The sequence below is a fragment of the Pan paniscus genome, chromosome 13, assembly GCF_029289425.2.
Source record: "Pan paniscus chromosome 13, NHGRI_mPanPan1-v2.0_pri, whole genome shotgun sequence".
NCBI lineage: Eukaryota > Metazoa > Chordata > Mammalia > Primates > Hominidae > Pan > Pan paniscus.
The window spans coordinates 69533080-69547633 of record NC_073262.2 but is presented as its reverse complement, the minus strand read 5'-3'; the positions used below and the strand labels follow the sequence as shown (position 1 = coordinate 69547633).

General features: G+C 36.8%; 1 protein-coding gene across 3 annotated transcripts in view; it reads right to left on the bottom strand.

Annotated features, from left to right (window-relative positions):
- XIRP2 (xin actin binding repeat containing 2) overlaps positions 1 to 12724 on the bottom strand; it is a 366513-nt gene extending 353789 nt beyond the window's left edge. For 2 of the 3 annotated variants that reach the window (XM_055108706.2, XM_055108705.1), the window contains exons 1-2: positions 12626 to 12724; positions 9655 to 9754 (exon numbers count right to left, since the gene is read on the bottom strand). The gene's annotated coding sequence lies outside the window, so the exon portion shown is untranslated. The remainder of the gene's footprint in view (positions 1 to 9654; positions 9755 to 12625) is intronic. The other variant, XM_034954431.3, reaches the window with a different exon arrangement.
- Positions 12725 to 14554: the final 1830 nt, after the last annotated feature.

Genomic DNA, 14554 nt, shown 5'->3' with positions numbered 1-14554 from the left:
AAGCCCCTGAGTATCCTGCATGCCACCTGCATGTGTCCTAAGAGATAAACTCAGATCTGCTTCTCTCTCTGCAAGCCCCTGCATAGCCCATGTGCTTTGAAAGTCTATTGCCTAGAGAGGTGTTTCAACCCCCACTGCATGGCCTTGCCACCAGCTGCTGATTATCTGCTTGGCCTGCCTCTGAAAGGTGGTCTATTGCTAGTCTGGAAACTCTGGGTCAGCTCTAGCCTGGCTAAACCAAAAAGCTTCCTGCTCTCCCGTGGGCTGAACCACACCTTCTCCATGAAAGTCTGGATCCTTTGCCAGTTTGTCTTTCCTTGGTGGCTCTCCCTCAGCCTGAGGCTAGTGAATTGACTTTCTTTGTAGCTAATACCTATTCTTCTATCATAGTTGTTAATTCTTTATATTAACTTATTTTGTTTAACTTACGTGTGGCTTCTTTTTCCTGATTGGACCCCGACTGCTACAATACTTTTGCATAATGAGATGTCTGCTCTCTAATTCCAACAGTAGGTCACGGTGATACGTTTTCAGTATTGTTGATGGTGATGCATGCCACCATTCCCTCTATTACCAACAGTTTTGTCATGGGACATGAGATTACAGAAACCCTTCTTCCCATATTCCCTGATCAGGGAATGATAGCAACAGGGCAGTAGGCACACTTCCATAGGGCCATTGAATGCTAGTCTTGCAGAATGTTTTTCAGAAACAGTGCAGAAAGAATTACATGGAAAAATAAGTTTAAGAAGCCTAATAGATATCCGATTCTGGGAGAATTACAACATGCACACCCTTATTAAATGCTTTGAAAAGTCTTTCAGAAAGAAAGAAGTACAAGGACAGTAGTGTGTTGCTTAATGTTCTGAGCAATGTATTGTTTGTCAATTTCATCATTGTGAGAAGATCACAGAGTATACTTACACAAACCTAGAGGGTGTAGCTTAAGGGTATAGCTTACTACACGTCTAGCCAATATGGTATAGCCTTTGCTCCTAGGCTAAAAGCTGTACTGAATGCTGCAGGCAGTATAACACAATAGTAAGTATTTGTGTATCTAAACATAGAAAAGGCACAGTAAAAATATAGTATAAAAGATAAAATGCATTATACCTGTATGGGGAACTTATCATTAATGGAGCTTGCAGGACTAGAAGTTGCTCTGGGTGAGTCAGTGAGTAAATGTGAAGGCCTAGGAAATTACTGTACACTCCTGCTGTAGACTTTATAAACATTATATATACATAGGTGACATTAAATTTATAAAAGAGATTTTTCTTTCTTCAATAACAAATTAACCTTAACTTACTATAGCTTTGTTACTTTATAAACTTTTTAATTTTTAAAACTTTTTGACTCTTTCTTAATAACACTTAGCTTAAAATCCTAAACACATTGTACAACTGTAGAAAATTTTTTCTTTATATCTTTATTTTATAAACTTTTTCTTTTTTTTTTACTTTTTAAAAATTTTTATTAAAAACTAAGACATATACATTATTGGCCTAGGCCTATACAGGGTCAGGATCATCAATATCACTGTCTTTCACCTCCGATATCACTATCTTGTCCCACTGGAAGGTTTTCAGGGGCATGAACATGAAACGGAGCTGTCATCTCCACTGATAATAATGCCTTCTTCTGGAACACCCACTGAAGACCCTGCCTGAGGCTGTTTTGCAGTCAATCTTTTACATATATCTTTTATATTTTTAGAAAAAGTATGCCCTAAAATAACAATTATAAAAACATGGTATAGTAAATACTGGGCAATAGGGATTTTTTTCCTCTGTTATATTCTTAGGGGACCACCACCGTATATGCAGTCTGCCATTAACTGAAATGTTGTTATGTGGCATATAACTGTAGTTCAAAGTTGTCCTTAACTTATTTGTCCAGGGAACCTTTTAGCATAAATTGCTCATAACATCCACAGGTGCAGTCTTCCATTAAAGACATTTTGATAAATGTAGAAATAAAGCAAAATCCACTAATTATAAAAGGCAAGCCTCTGTTTTCTTCTTAGTATATCCAGGTAGTAGTCATGACTTTGGCAAGTTTTTAAAAAGTATTTGTTAATCACTATTATATTTAACAAGTAATTTTTTGGTATTTGTATTCTATTAAAAATTAGCTGGCATCTCTTAAAGACCACATAACAAGCTGCAACATTTGCATATAAAATGAGAAGTCTTTCCCAGCATTCAGAGAATTGCATGCATGCTAAGTCAGAATCTGGGTATGAATGAACAGAGCGTAACGCCTGTGTGTGTTAAAATACAGTTCCAAAACTCATTTAATTTTAAAAAGATTCAGCTGAAATGAATATCCAAAGGGACTACGTAGGTGGCAGGCAGTGACCCTGCTGCAAACGTTGCCAACAGGACACGGCATCCCCTTCTTTCTAATTGAGGAAAGCAAACTTTGATTTACATATAATTTACTTCTGTTCATGGATCCAGAGACCTGTTGTTGGGTATGGTGGGACCCACCTACCACCTTATTTATCCACCTGGGGGAGCAATCCTCAAAAACAACTTGAGATCAGGTGGTTGTCTTTGCTAAGTTAAGCACCAGTATGTGGAGTTATTGAGACCGAGATGTAGCAAGGTAGACTGAGGTAGGATGAAACAAAAAATTGCAAATTGCCATGGAAGCCACAGGATTAACCAATGACCTGAAATGAAGCATCAGGGCATAATACAACCAATGTGGACATTTTAATAAAAATGTTTTGCAGTGTCACATATGGCACGTAAAATGTTTTGCTTCTAATTAAAGTAGTAAACTCTGCATTTTTCCTTGTTAGGAGTTGGCTTGGGCAGTTCATAGATTTTCAACCATGATTCCCCTCCTTCATCCTCTCTCCAGGATTTAATCACTGTGTCCTTTTAGTCTCTTGCATTTCTTATTTTCTCTCCTGCCACAGGACCTTTGCAAATGCTGTCCTTCTGCGTAAGTACTCTTCTCTCTCCTGTTCTGCTGGTATCCGTTATTTATCCTTCTGTTCTCAGCATAAGGCATGACTACCTCAGGGAAGCATTCCTGACTTACCAAAGATGATATAGCTCACTATTTTAGCACCCTCAAAATATGTTCTTCTTTGTTCACATTGTCAAAACTACAATTACACATTTGTTTGTGTAGCTATTTTATTAATGTCTGTTCCCTAACTTGAAAATTCTATGTTGGCAAGGTGCATCCCAGTTTTTGTTCAGTAGTTTATCCTTCGCTTCTAACACATTGCCTGGCACAAAATTGGGGCTCAATTAACATTATTAGAATGAAAGGCACAATGCTGAAAAAAGTAGGTTTTCACTATAACCCATCATATGTATAAACATATTTTTTCTTCTCATACTAGAATTAATACTTGGAGCAATAGCTCCCCTGGGATTCACTCCAACTCAGTAGATATTAAGAGCAACTCAATTAGTGCATTTTTAATAGGTACCTGAGGTGATTTTAAGGAAGGTGGCCTGAAATCTATACTTTGAGAAACACTAATAAAGAGAATAATAGCTTACATGGACTCAAGAAAGGAAATCTGCCAAGATTTAGTAAATACATGGAGCTGACATTCACGTTAGGATTCCAAAGAGTTTATTTCACGTTCCTGCCAGGTGATCTGCTATCTTCTATAAAAGAGTATGAGGTCTTCAGAGAGAGAATTTGTAAGTAAGGGAAGGAAAGAAACCCTTGGTCAAAGCTAAGTTGTCCATGTATTAAAGACTGCGTGTTTACAAAAGTGTTCTAATATTTTGTGATCTCTGTCATTGTAAGAATTATCTCCAGCCTCTATTATTGTAACTTTGAGTTTATGTCTAATTATAATGATAATGTTAGGTTTGTGGCCCATTGCATTAAACAAAAAGAATGACCACAATTTTGCCTGTCAAGCATACCAATCCACTCAGAGAAAAATTATCTTTGACTAAGTCTTGGGGAGAAGAAAAACTACCAAATGCTTCCCTGTTCCACTGAAAATCCCTAAAGTTAATTTTAAACAAGCTTTGTAAATAGTCTCATATGGTTGATTTACTAAGATTTCTTGTAAGTCATAACTCTTGTTTCTTGTATTTGAGGACATGTTTTGGTACATTTCTCTACTAACAGCATTTCAAGTTTAAAGCATAGTTATGTATCAATTTGAAACAATGTTCAAATCTAAGAAATCTATGATTATTACAGAATGATAGTGAATGAAGAGTTTTAAGCATGGCAAGATTGGCAATGGCACTGACACTTTTGATCTCTATTTCTAAAAAAGAAAATGTGCCCAGAAATAATAATTTAATAGAAGAATATTCTTTAATATATGCAAATGTGCCTTGCAAAGTTTCAATAGTCATTATAGATAGTAAAAAAGGAAATGCTTCAAAGTGAGGGAGATGTTTTACTAAATGATGGTCTGGCCACACAATGAAATGATGTAGCCATGTGAAATGGTAAATATAAAGACAATGCAGAACCAATGAAATCAGTATATGATATAAAATTGGGTAAAGAGATACGCAGAAAGCAATGTATTGCATGACTTCAAAATATATGCATATGTTCAAGAACTGAAAGTATTTTTTAAAAATGCAAATAATTTTTTTGGTGTATTGGGATTGAGGCAGTTGGCTTTTCTACATTTTTGAAGAGAAAATAAATGCCATCTTTATCAGCATTGGTTTAAACTGTTTTCTTCCTTCCACAGAAGGAAAAAGCCTTTTAAAACAATTATGGATTTTTCTGGAATATTTTTAAATTTCCCACCAATTACTCTAATATTTATATCATCAAATTCCAATATTCTCACTTTTCACTACCAGAGAATGACCACTGAAGGTAATTTAAACCCAAGAGTCAGTTTACTGCAGTCATCTCTGTTTTAAATTACAGCACACGCAAAGTCTCTCTAGAATCAGCATGCGATCCCTCTCTTTTCCCTCTGGTGGTGTTGTGTGTGTGTGTGTGTGTGTGTGTGTGTGTGTATACATATATATATATGTATATACACACACATAAATATACACATATACACATATATACATATACACATAAATATACATACATACACATATATACATATATACACACATACATATATATATAAAACATGTATTATAACATATCATAGAAGTTATATATATATATATCTTCTATGAAATGATCTCTGAGGCTGACTGCAAGTGATGTCATTTTTCATTGCTCCAAAATTGTAGCATTCTATGTCAAGTAACCCATCAAAGGTTATTTCAGAAAAGAACACAAACTTCAGCTCTGGGAACCTAAGAAGCCTCAACATATTTGCTGTGGGGACCTGGATGGAAGGCCTTTTACTGAAATTCACAGGAAGCCTCTCCTCAGATGCAGGCAGGTGAAGCTCTGCAGGAGGGTGTTTAACCTTGTTTTACTCTATGCAATAATTTTTAAAGTTGGCTTTGAAATTCTGAAAACACAGCAGGCTGCAAAGGGTCTGGATTGCATGCCAGAGCTGTTTCATAGAATAATTTCAGTCACAAAGCAATTGACTTTTTTCATGAAAGATCAATACATGTCTCTTTTCATTCCCATTGTTTCTGTGATTTCTACCTGCTCTGTTTCCCAACACCCACCATACTCCGGCCCAGCGTGCTTTGGAGATCACAGCATTTTCTGAGGCCCTTTAAACATGACTTTAAATATTTTTTCAGGTATAATTCAACAAGTACAATAGCAACTAGAATTCTAAAATATTTTTGTTAATCAGAATGAAGGCTGTGCCAATTTGAGAATAAAAAACATCAGAATGGAATAAAAAGGTATTGTTGGATAGAAATTTTTCTAGTGGGTTTCTCATCTTTGGAAACTACAACATGTGTCTGCAGGGGGAAAATATTTTGCAATATAATTCTAGCATCCTTCAAAATAGTAGTTAATGATCCCAATAAGATGACAGAACAGACTAAGATTGTGAGGCATATCAGCATCGGCAAGCTGAAGGTTCAAACTACAAAACAAAAGGTTTCCAAGAACCTGCCAAATTTATGTTGTCACTAAGCCAGATTCTCTGCCAAGGAAATCCTCAGTCTTGCAACTGTAGAAAGCAAGTTAAGGTTAGGTAAATATGTCAAACTAGCACCTTCTGACAAGGGTAAGAATCCCAAGGATTACGTTTATAATGCTAATATTAGTGTAATTTAACTTATTTTCATGCTTTGGTTACATTTTCTGTTACCAAGCTTTCAGAATTTTTGTTGTGATTAAGAAAGATTATCAGACAACAATTTTTTTTTCAGAGAAAAAAAATCAAAAGACAACAACTGAAAGTGTTTTTCCAAATAAAGCAAGTAATTGATCTTTTCTGGGAGGGAAATTTTAATTAGTTTTGGCAGATAGTTGCTCAATATCTATCTGATAAGAAAGTGAAAGAAATTAGTTAAGAGATTCAAAGAAATGGCATTTTCAATATTAAGGAAAAAACTTAACTAAAGCTTTATTATTATATATTGTCAATTACATTAACTTTTCCAGCTATGCTAGGTTTACCAGAACAATTAATTTTTCTGCCAAAAATGTAGCTAACATAGTACATTACTTAATTTCCCACTAATAGGATGCATGCATAATTCATATATGTAAAAAAGAGATAGGAAAAATGCATTTGCTTATTTTTCTTTCTTTTATCTCCACATTCACATTTATTAAGTGAACCAGCTAAGGCACCTTGCTAAGACAAGTTATTAGAAGAATTTATGAAGTTGTATATTTGCAATAAGCTTACTTACCGCCATGTCCTTTTCTGTCAAATTTCTGTCCTGTGACTCAGCTACCACAGTCACGTATCCATTAAAGGAAAACACAAATTTAACAGTTCTTTAACTTACTGATCTCATCTAACTAATGAACATCAAGCATGATGGACATACGTCGCCAGATAGCAGCTACAAGACACCAAATCTCTCATAGCCAGCTCTGGGAGCTGCATTATTTAGTAAGTCATGGAAGACAGAAGTGCACCCTCAACCATAACCCCTGTTTGTGCTAGGTACTCAGCTTACAAGTTTACTCGTTAAAGGCTGATTGAAGCAGCTTTTGTTTCCAAATTCTATAGAAAAATAAACTCATCCTTAGTAAAAGGACCCATCTCAGAGTCCCAGAAAACTCTCTGGAGGATATGGGTAATTAGTATTTAACAAAACAAGAAATTTGTTAAATATTTCATGGATTATCCCAAGCAGGCTGAGTACCAGACAATACCTGTTATTTAGGACAAAGCTGATGATCTGTCATATCAGCTTCTGCTATACCCACATACAGAATACATCTGTAATAAAAGAAGCATGCAAAATTTGCTCTCGTGAAATTTCAAATATGAATATCAGTGTGAATAATAAAAATAAAAACAAAGTTTTAGAGTTTACTATTGAGAGCTGTCAAAAATTATGAAACATAAATCCAGACTTCAGGGATTTACAGTCTGTTCAGATGCTCTGGTTCTCACCTTTTCTGTGCACCAACATCACCTGAGATGTCCTTAGCACTGCAGATTGTTAAGGGCCCACTCGGGGAGTTTCAGCTAGTTTCAAGGTCTGGAATTTGAACTGGGAACTGGCCTTCTTAGAAAGCACCAAGAGGTGATTCTGATGCCCGAAGTCTATGAACCCACAGTTAAAAAATAAAACTTAGGGGCCAGGCACGGTGGCTCATGCCTGTAATCCCAGCAGTTTGGGAGGCTGAGGTGGGAGGATCATGAGATCAGAAGATCGAGACCATCCTGGCTAACACGGTGAAACCCCATCTCTACTAAAAAACAAAAAATTAGCCAGCATGGTGGCACGTGCCTGTAATCCCAGCTACTCGGGAGGCTGAGGCAGGAGAATCGCTTGAACCTGGGAGGTGGAGGTTGCAGTGAGCCGAGATCACACCACTATGCTCCAGTCTGGGTGACAGAGCAAGACTCTGTCTCAAATAAAATAAAATAAAATAAAACTAAAAAGTAAATAAAACTTAGCTACATCAACAGAAATATTAATGAACTGGAGAAGACACAACACCATTCATTAATTCAATACCTGCTTGAGGATTGCTTGCTATGGAGAAGGTGCTGTGCTAAGTACTCATGAAGCCTTCATAAAACAACATATACAAACAGAAAATCACAAATGTTGACAAGGGTGTGTAGAAATTTGAACCCCTGTGCATTGCTGTAGGCAATGTAAATGATGCAGCTTTTCTGAAGACACTATGGTGGTTTCTTAAGAAATGCAACATACAACTACCTTATGACCCAGCAATTCTATGTATCGATATGTAGCTAAAAGCTTTGAAAGTAGAAACTCAAACAAATACTAGCACAGCAATGTCCACAGCAACATTATTCACAATAGCAAAAATTGGAAACAACCCAAATGCCCCTGTATAGCAAATGGATAAACAAAACGTGGTGTATATATACAATGGAATATTTAGTCTTAAAAAGAGGAAATTTTGGCATATAATGCAATGTGGATGAAACTTAAAGATATTATATTAACTGAAGTCAGTTACAAATAATAAAATATTATGTGATCCCACTACTACATAGTACATAGAATAGTCAAATTCATGAAGACAGAATGTCAAATAGTGGTTACTGGGGACTGAGAGGAGAGAGAAATGGGGAATTATTTTTTTATTAATGAGTACATAGTTTTCAGTTTGGGATGCTGAAAGAGTTCTGGAGATGGATTGTGGTGATGACTGTACACCAGTGTGAAAGTACTTAATGTCCCTGAGTGGTACACAGACGCTCCTCAATTTATGAGACTCTGTACTAATAAACCCATTGTAAATTGAAAATATCATAAATTAAAAATGCATTTAATATGCCTCACCCACAGATCATTACAGTTTAGCCTAGCCCACCTTAAACGTGTTCGGTATACTTACATTAGCCTACAGAAGGCAAAATCAGCTAAGCCTATCTTAAAATGCAGTGTAGAATACATCATGTAATTTATTGAATACTCTACTGAAAGTGTAACACAGAATGGTTGTATGGGTACAAATTCAAAATTTGAAGTACAGTTTCTACTAAATGCATGTCACTTTTACACCATCATAAAGTGAAAAGTCATTCAATCAAACCAGTAAGTTGGGGAAAGTGTATACTTAAATATGTTTAAAATTGTAAATTCCATGTTATTTATATTTTACCACAAGAAAACAACTGACAAAAACATGTCATTAAAAATCATGAAAACGGTGATCAGGACGTGTAGAACGTACACTGGTAAATGTCTGTTATGATAAAATAAAATAGGCTTCCTAATGAAGATAATTTTTGTGCATGTTGAATGCAAAGGGATCCAACCTCTGGTGCCTCTCCTCTCCATCCTCCAACACACACAAATTAAAGGGAAATTGCAAGTTGGCAATTTGTTATATAACACAAATATCAGCTCATCTGAGACATGACAGTAGATAGAATCAGATATTGCTAAAATTTTCTCAGTAATGAGACAACTATTTATAAGATTTTTTCTTTGAGCAATGAACAACAATAACAACAAAAATAAAATTAAAATTACATCCTTATTCAATAAATACATGACATTGAGACTGAGAGGGGTGCAGTTGGATGATGTGAAAATATGGATGTGCAGCTTATAGTGTAGCAGCAAAAACTACAGAAGCAGGGCTTACCACACCAAGACTGTTGTTGAAGATTTTCTATTTAGCACCATATGGCCTTGAGCTTTGGTTTCCCTTAGGATAAAATGGGACTCATAATGCCTTTCCTGACCTGAAATTAGAGGGAATACATGCAACTTTGAAAAAGTGTTGCAAAATATCAGAATAATTTATTTATGCAGTACTAGAAATGGTTCAATAGAGACTTGTGGGTTTTTTTTTCTTTTGAAATACACTAATTGAACACTATGGTAATACTAATTAAAACATATTTAAAATTTTCCTGTAAGGTTGTAAATTCATTTTAAATTTACAAAATTGAATTAATTTTAAATATTTAATGCAGACAAATTATCTATTAAGGGTAGATTTGATTTTCAGAAATAGAGTTAGCCTAAGACCATTAAAATGGAATAAAATGGTTCATTTTATGCTCTTTGAAAACTCCCAGAAATGCTCAGATGAGGGCCAGCTGTCCAGAGTGGCAAACGTGTTCTTGATATTAAGGTCAGTTCCCTTGTTCTCTCAGGGTCTTAGTTTCTTTACACATATATAAATCAGGTGGTCATTTATGGTGTTTCAGTTTAAAATAGTTTGGGTATAGGGGCTCATGCCTATAATCCCAGTGCTTTGGGAGGTCAAGGCAGGAGGACTGCTTGAGGCCAGGTTTTCCAGACAAGCCTGGGCAGCACAGCAAGACCCCATCTCTACAAAAAATTAAAAAAAAAATAGCTGAACATGGTATTGTGTACCTGTAGTCCCAGTTACATGGGAGGGAGAGACAGGAAAAACCCTTCAGTCCAGGAGTTTGAGGCTGCAGTGAGCTATTATCCTGCCACTGCACTCCAGACTGGGGACAGGGTGAGACTGTCTCTGATATGGTTTGGCTCTGTGTCCCCAGTCAAATCTCATCTCACATTGTAATTCCCATGTGTCAGGGAGGGACCTGGTGGGAGGTGATTGGATCACTGGGGTGGCTTCCTTCATGCTGTTCTCCTGACAGTGAGTGAGTTCTCATGAGATCTGGTGGTTTTAGAGTGGCAGTTCCCCCCGTGCTCTTGCTCTCGCCTGCCACCATGTAAGATGTGCCTTGTTTCCCCTTCACCTTCTGCCATGATTGTAAGTTTCCTTAGGCCTCCCAGCCATGTGTAATTGTGCATCAATTACCTCTTTCTTTATAAATTTCCCAGTCTCAAGTATTCTTTACAGCAGTGTAAAAGTGGACTAATACAGTTTTTTAAAAAAGAAAAAAACATATATATGTCCCAGTTTATTCTCTAAGTGTAATGGCAATAGTAGAAAGTATGAAACAGTCTGGCTTTTCTAAAACTTCCACTTCTTTACCTTTACATGTTCAGGACCCCTGGCCTGAGGGGTGACGTCAAACATTCTGGGTCCTATTTTGGGACACTGATTTGGATAATGAAGACTGACAATCTACAATCCCTGGTGGATGTCACAAAGCTGCTCAGGATAAGGCACTGTTGTAGTCTCTTGGGGAAATGATACATTAGGTTAGATCCAGGTGGTGCTGCTGCAGTCACCAGAGCTGCAATGCCTAAAGGAGGGAGAACGGGAGGCCACAAAAGCCAGGCCAGGAAGTAAAGCAGCCCTTAGGAGGTCGACACACAGCTCCAGGCTGAGAAGCAGAAGGCCATGGAAGAAGAATAACAAGGAGAAGAAGGTGGAGATGGGGCTTACCCCAAAAAGGGGAAGAAATCTAGACTTATGAGAGAATGAAAATGAAGAAAATGACTACCAGCAAAAGCACAAAGGCATGGAAGGACTCATCAACATCAAGAACCCCAAGCAGGTAGGATAGACAACCAGAAAGGTCAAACAAGTGGATCTGGACAGGCTAAAGGAGCTTTTAAAGAGAAAATGCACTAGCAGGGAAGACAGAGCAAGCCAAGGTGGGCCTTGCCTGGCTGGTGATCATCTGGAAACAGTGGGAGAAGGCTGCCAGGAAGAAGGAAGTGGAGAGGAGAGCAAAATATGGTGCCACATTGTTGGGAAAATGAACATGGTTGCTCCCCTTGAATAAATAAACGCCACCTGCAGGAGGAGAGGCCAGGGACCTGGGCCAGAACCTCTGCTGTGTCTCACCTACCCTGTGCCCTGGCTCCGCTGCAGCAGCCCTTCAAGGCCAGAAGCCCCATGGCCTGGGACATCCTCTTCATCTTGGCACAGAAATTGTTTAGGGAGGTGTCTGGGGGTGAGTGGGGAGAGAGTGGAGGAGGGACAGCTGTCATCTCTGAGACAGAAAGATGCAGGAAAGCATTTCATATGTAACAATTTGAATGTTTTTTGCTGTTTTTAGAATTCAGAACCCTTGTTGGAGTGCCTGAGAAGTGGGGTAAGACGAGCTTCCATTTGTCTGCTAGATCGCATGTTAGTGGGCGGTTGTGCCAGGAGGCAGCTGCTGAGGGGTTTGCAACAACCACCCTGGTCTATGTGCCTGAATGCTCATTCAGAATGGGGCTGTCAGCTGCAGGCTCATGCCCTTGGGTCCCTGAGGGTCATGGCTTTGTCCCTGGCGAGTCCTCTCTGACCTGACTCAATGGAACGAAGGAAGAAAGCAGAATTACCCAGATGCTTTCTTTGGGTGATGCTGTTTTTGTTAAATTTCTTCCCCAGAAGTCCCTATCTTTCAGTGTCCAAAAATATAATATATAGCCAAACTTACGTGTTTTGAGTCTGAGAGATTAACTATTTTTTCCCTGGGCACATTGCTGCCCCAGATTAAATTGTTTCTTAGTTAGAAAAACAAATGAATAACTAGAGATTCTAGCAGCAGTGTCTGTCACTAAGCGCTAGCCTGAATTTGTTGATGATGCTGTGATTCTATGCTAATTTAATGTATATTACTTAAAGGAAATAGGGAGAGAGAGGCAAAATAGTGTCCTGTCAGAAACTATCAAAGAGAAGCATGTATGTGTAGAAAAAATTATGAAAGAAGTGGTTTTTCTTAGGAAAATCTTACCTTTTTTCTACATGTCCCAGTCCCTACCAGATGTTCCCTTTTGTCTGCCTAGAGACCTGCCAGATTTCTCCAAATAATCCTGACTTCCTGGATACACTCACATAGAAACAGGTTGGGTTCTAGAAGAATTTGTCTGCTCCGTGTTCCATCAGAATCAGATTATCTCATTATTTTGGAACAAGTTAATCTGCTGCAGATGAATTAATGAATGCTGCTGAGTTAGCTATTATCATTTTTTTCCTACATATTCTTAAAGGTATGTTTTAACCCAAAGACCCATAGTGACCAATGGCTCACTCTATGGCTGAGCTACACTTTAATTATCACTGTGCCTCAGGTTCCATACATATAAAAATAAACCTAATATTTAATTCAAAGTCATTTGTGAGGGGTTGGGACACTTGAGAATTTTGGATAATGATCATGAACATAGAGTCCAGATTCAAACCAAATGGCTTCAAATTCCTACTCAAACACTAGTATATGACATTAGAAGCATTATTTAATATATCCAAACATTAGTTTCCTCACTTGAAAATGGGGATGATAATAGTATGTTCTAACTATACTGTTGTGAGATGAACAAAATAAATGAAATCACGTTCATAAAGAACTTAGGATAGTGCTTGGTATGAAGCAAGTGATCAGCGGATGTCAGCTTTTATTAGCAGTATTTAAGTATAGTTATTTGCACCCAAAAAGTGCTTAGCGATATCAGTTATCATCTTCTACAAATTATAGGAGACCACAGCTTCTGAGATAATTTTATTGTATTTTACATATAGTAAGCTATATACTATTTCAAATAAGTGAAGTCTTTCTCTTCACAGACTATAATTGCAGAGTCTAATGTGATTCTTATTTGGTCATCTAATAGCTCTTTGTTCCAAACTGGGGTTTTTATATATAAGGGGTTCAGTGATATACTACTAAAGACAATGGTGATTTTTTTGCATAAAGGAATTCAATAGCAGAAATGCATTTTAATATAAATAAAATTATATTAAAATAAATTTAATTTATTTTAAATTAAATTTATTTATATTAAAATAAAATTAAATCTTACATCTTTAATCAATGAATTTTCATACATAAAAATGACCATAAATTATATAAATAACTGCAGTGCTTAGCCAGTATTCAAACTGTAGGTTTCAGAAATCTTGTTTGAAAGCTTAAAATATAGGGCAGTTATGATATGGTATTTGGAGACAATACAGGGTGTGATATAAAGGTTCGACTACAAGGCTAATGTTATAAACTGGTCACATTTTGAACTGCAAATTCTGGTGACTTAATTATTTTTCCAAGAGTTTGCCAAAGTCAGTAAAGAACAATTAGCTCAACATCTATGAACTTAAAAAGGACTTAGACACTCTGCTATATTAAAAAGACTAAATGCAGTACTTATCTTGGTGTGTTTCTTGTTTCTACTCTGGGAAGATTAAAAAAAAGATAACTTTAGAAATTACAGACCTGTCATCATCAGTATTTAGTTGAAAACTTACTGAAACATATCATCAAAAAATCAATTTTCAAGCACCTAGAAAATCATGAGTTACTGGGTAAAATCTCCTTGGCACTGTGAAAAATAAATCCTGTCAAATCAACTTAATTTCCTTCCATGACAGAGTGACAAAAACAGTAGACACAGAGAACTGGATAGACAAAATATATCCTGACCAAAGTCAGGCAAATTCCACATAACACAGAGAGAAAATACAGTTTGGGTGACATTTTGTCTTTATTAAGTACTCCTATTGAATAACTATGCTGAACATATCTGGAAGTGATACTCAGCTGGAATATTGAACATGTAAGGTGACTGCTTAGATATAAAGATGAGAGCATTCAAGACCAAGTTGTAGCAGGGCTGATTCTCACTATTTTAAACAAAATATTATCAGTAATTTTGAGAAACCAAGTAAG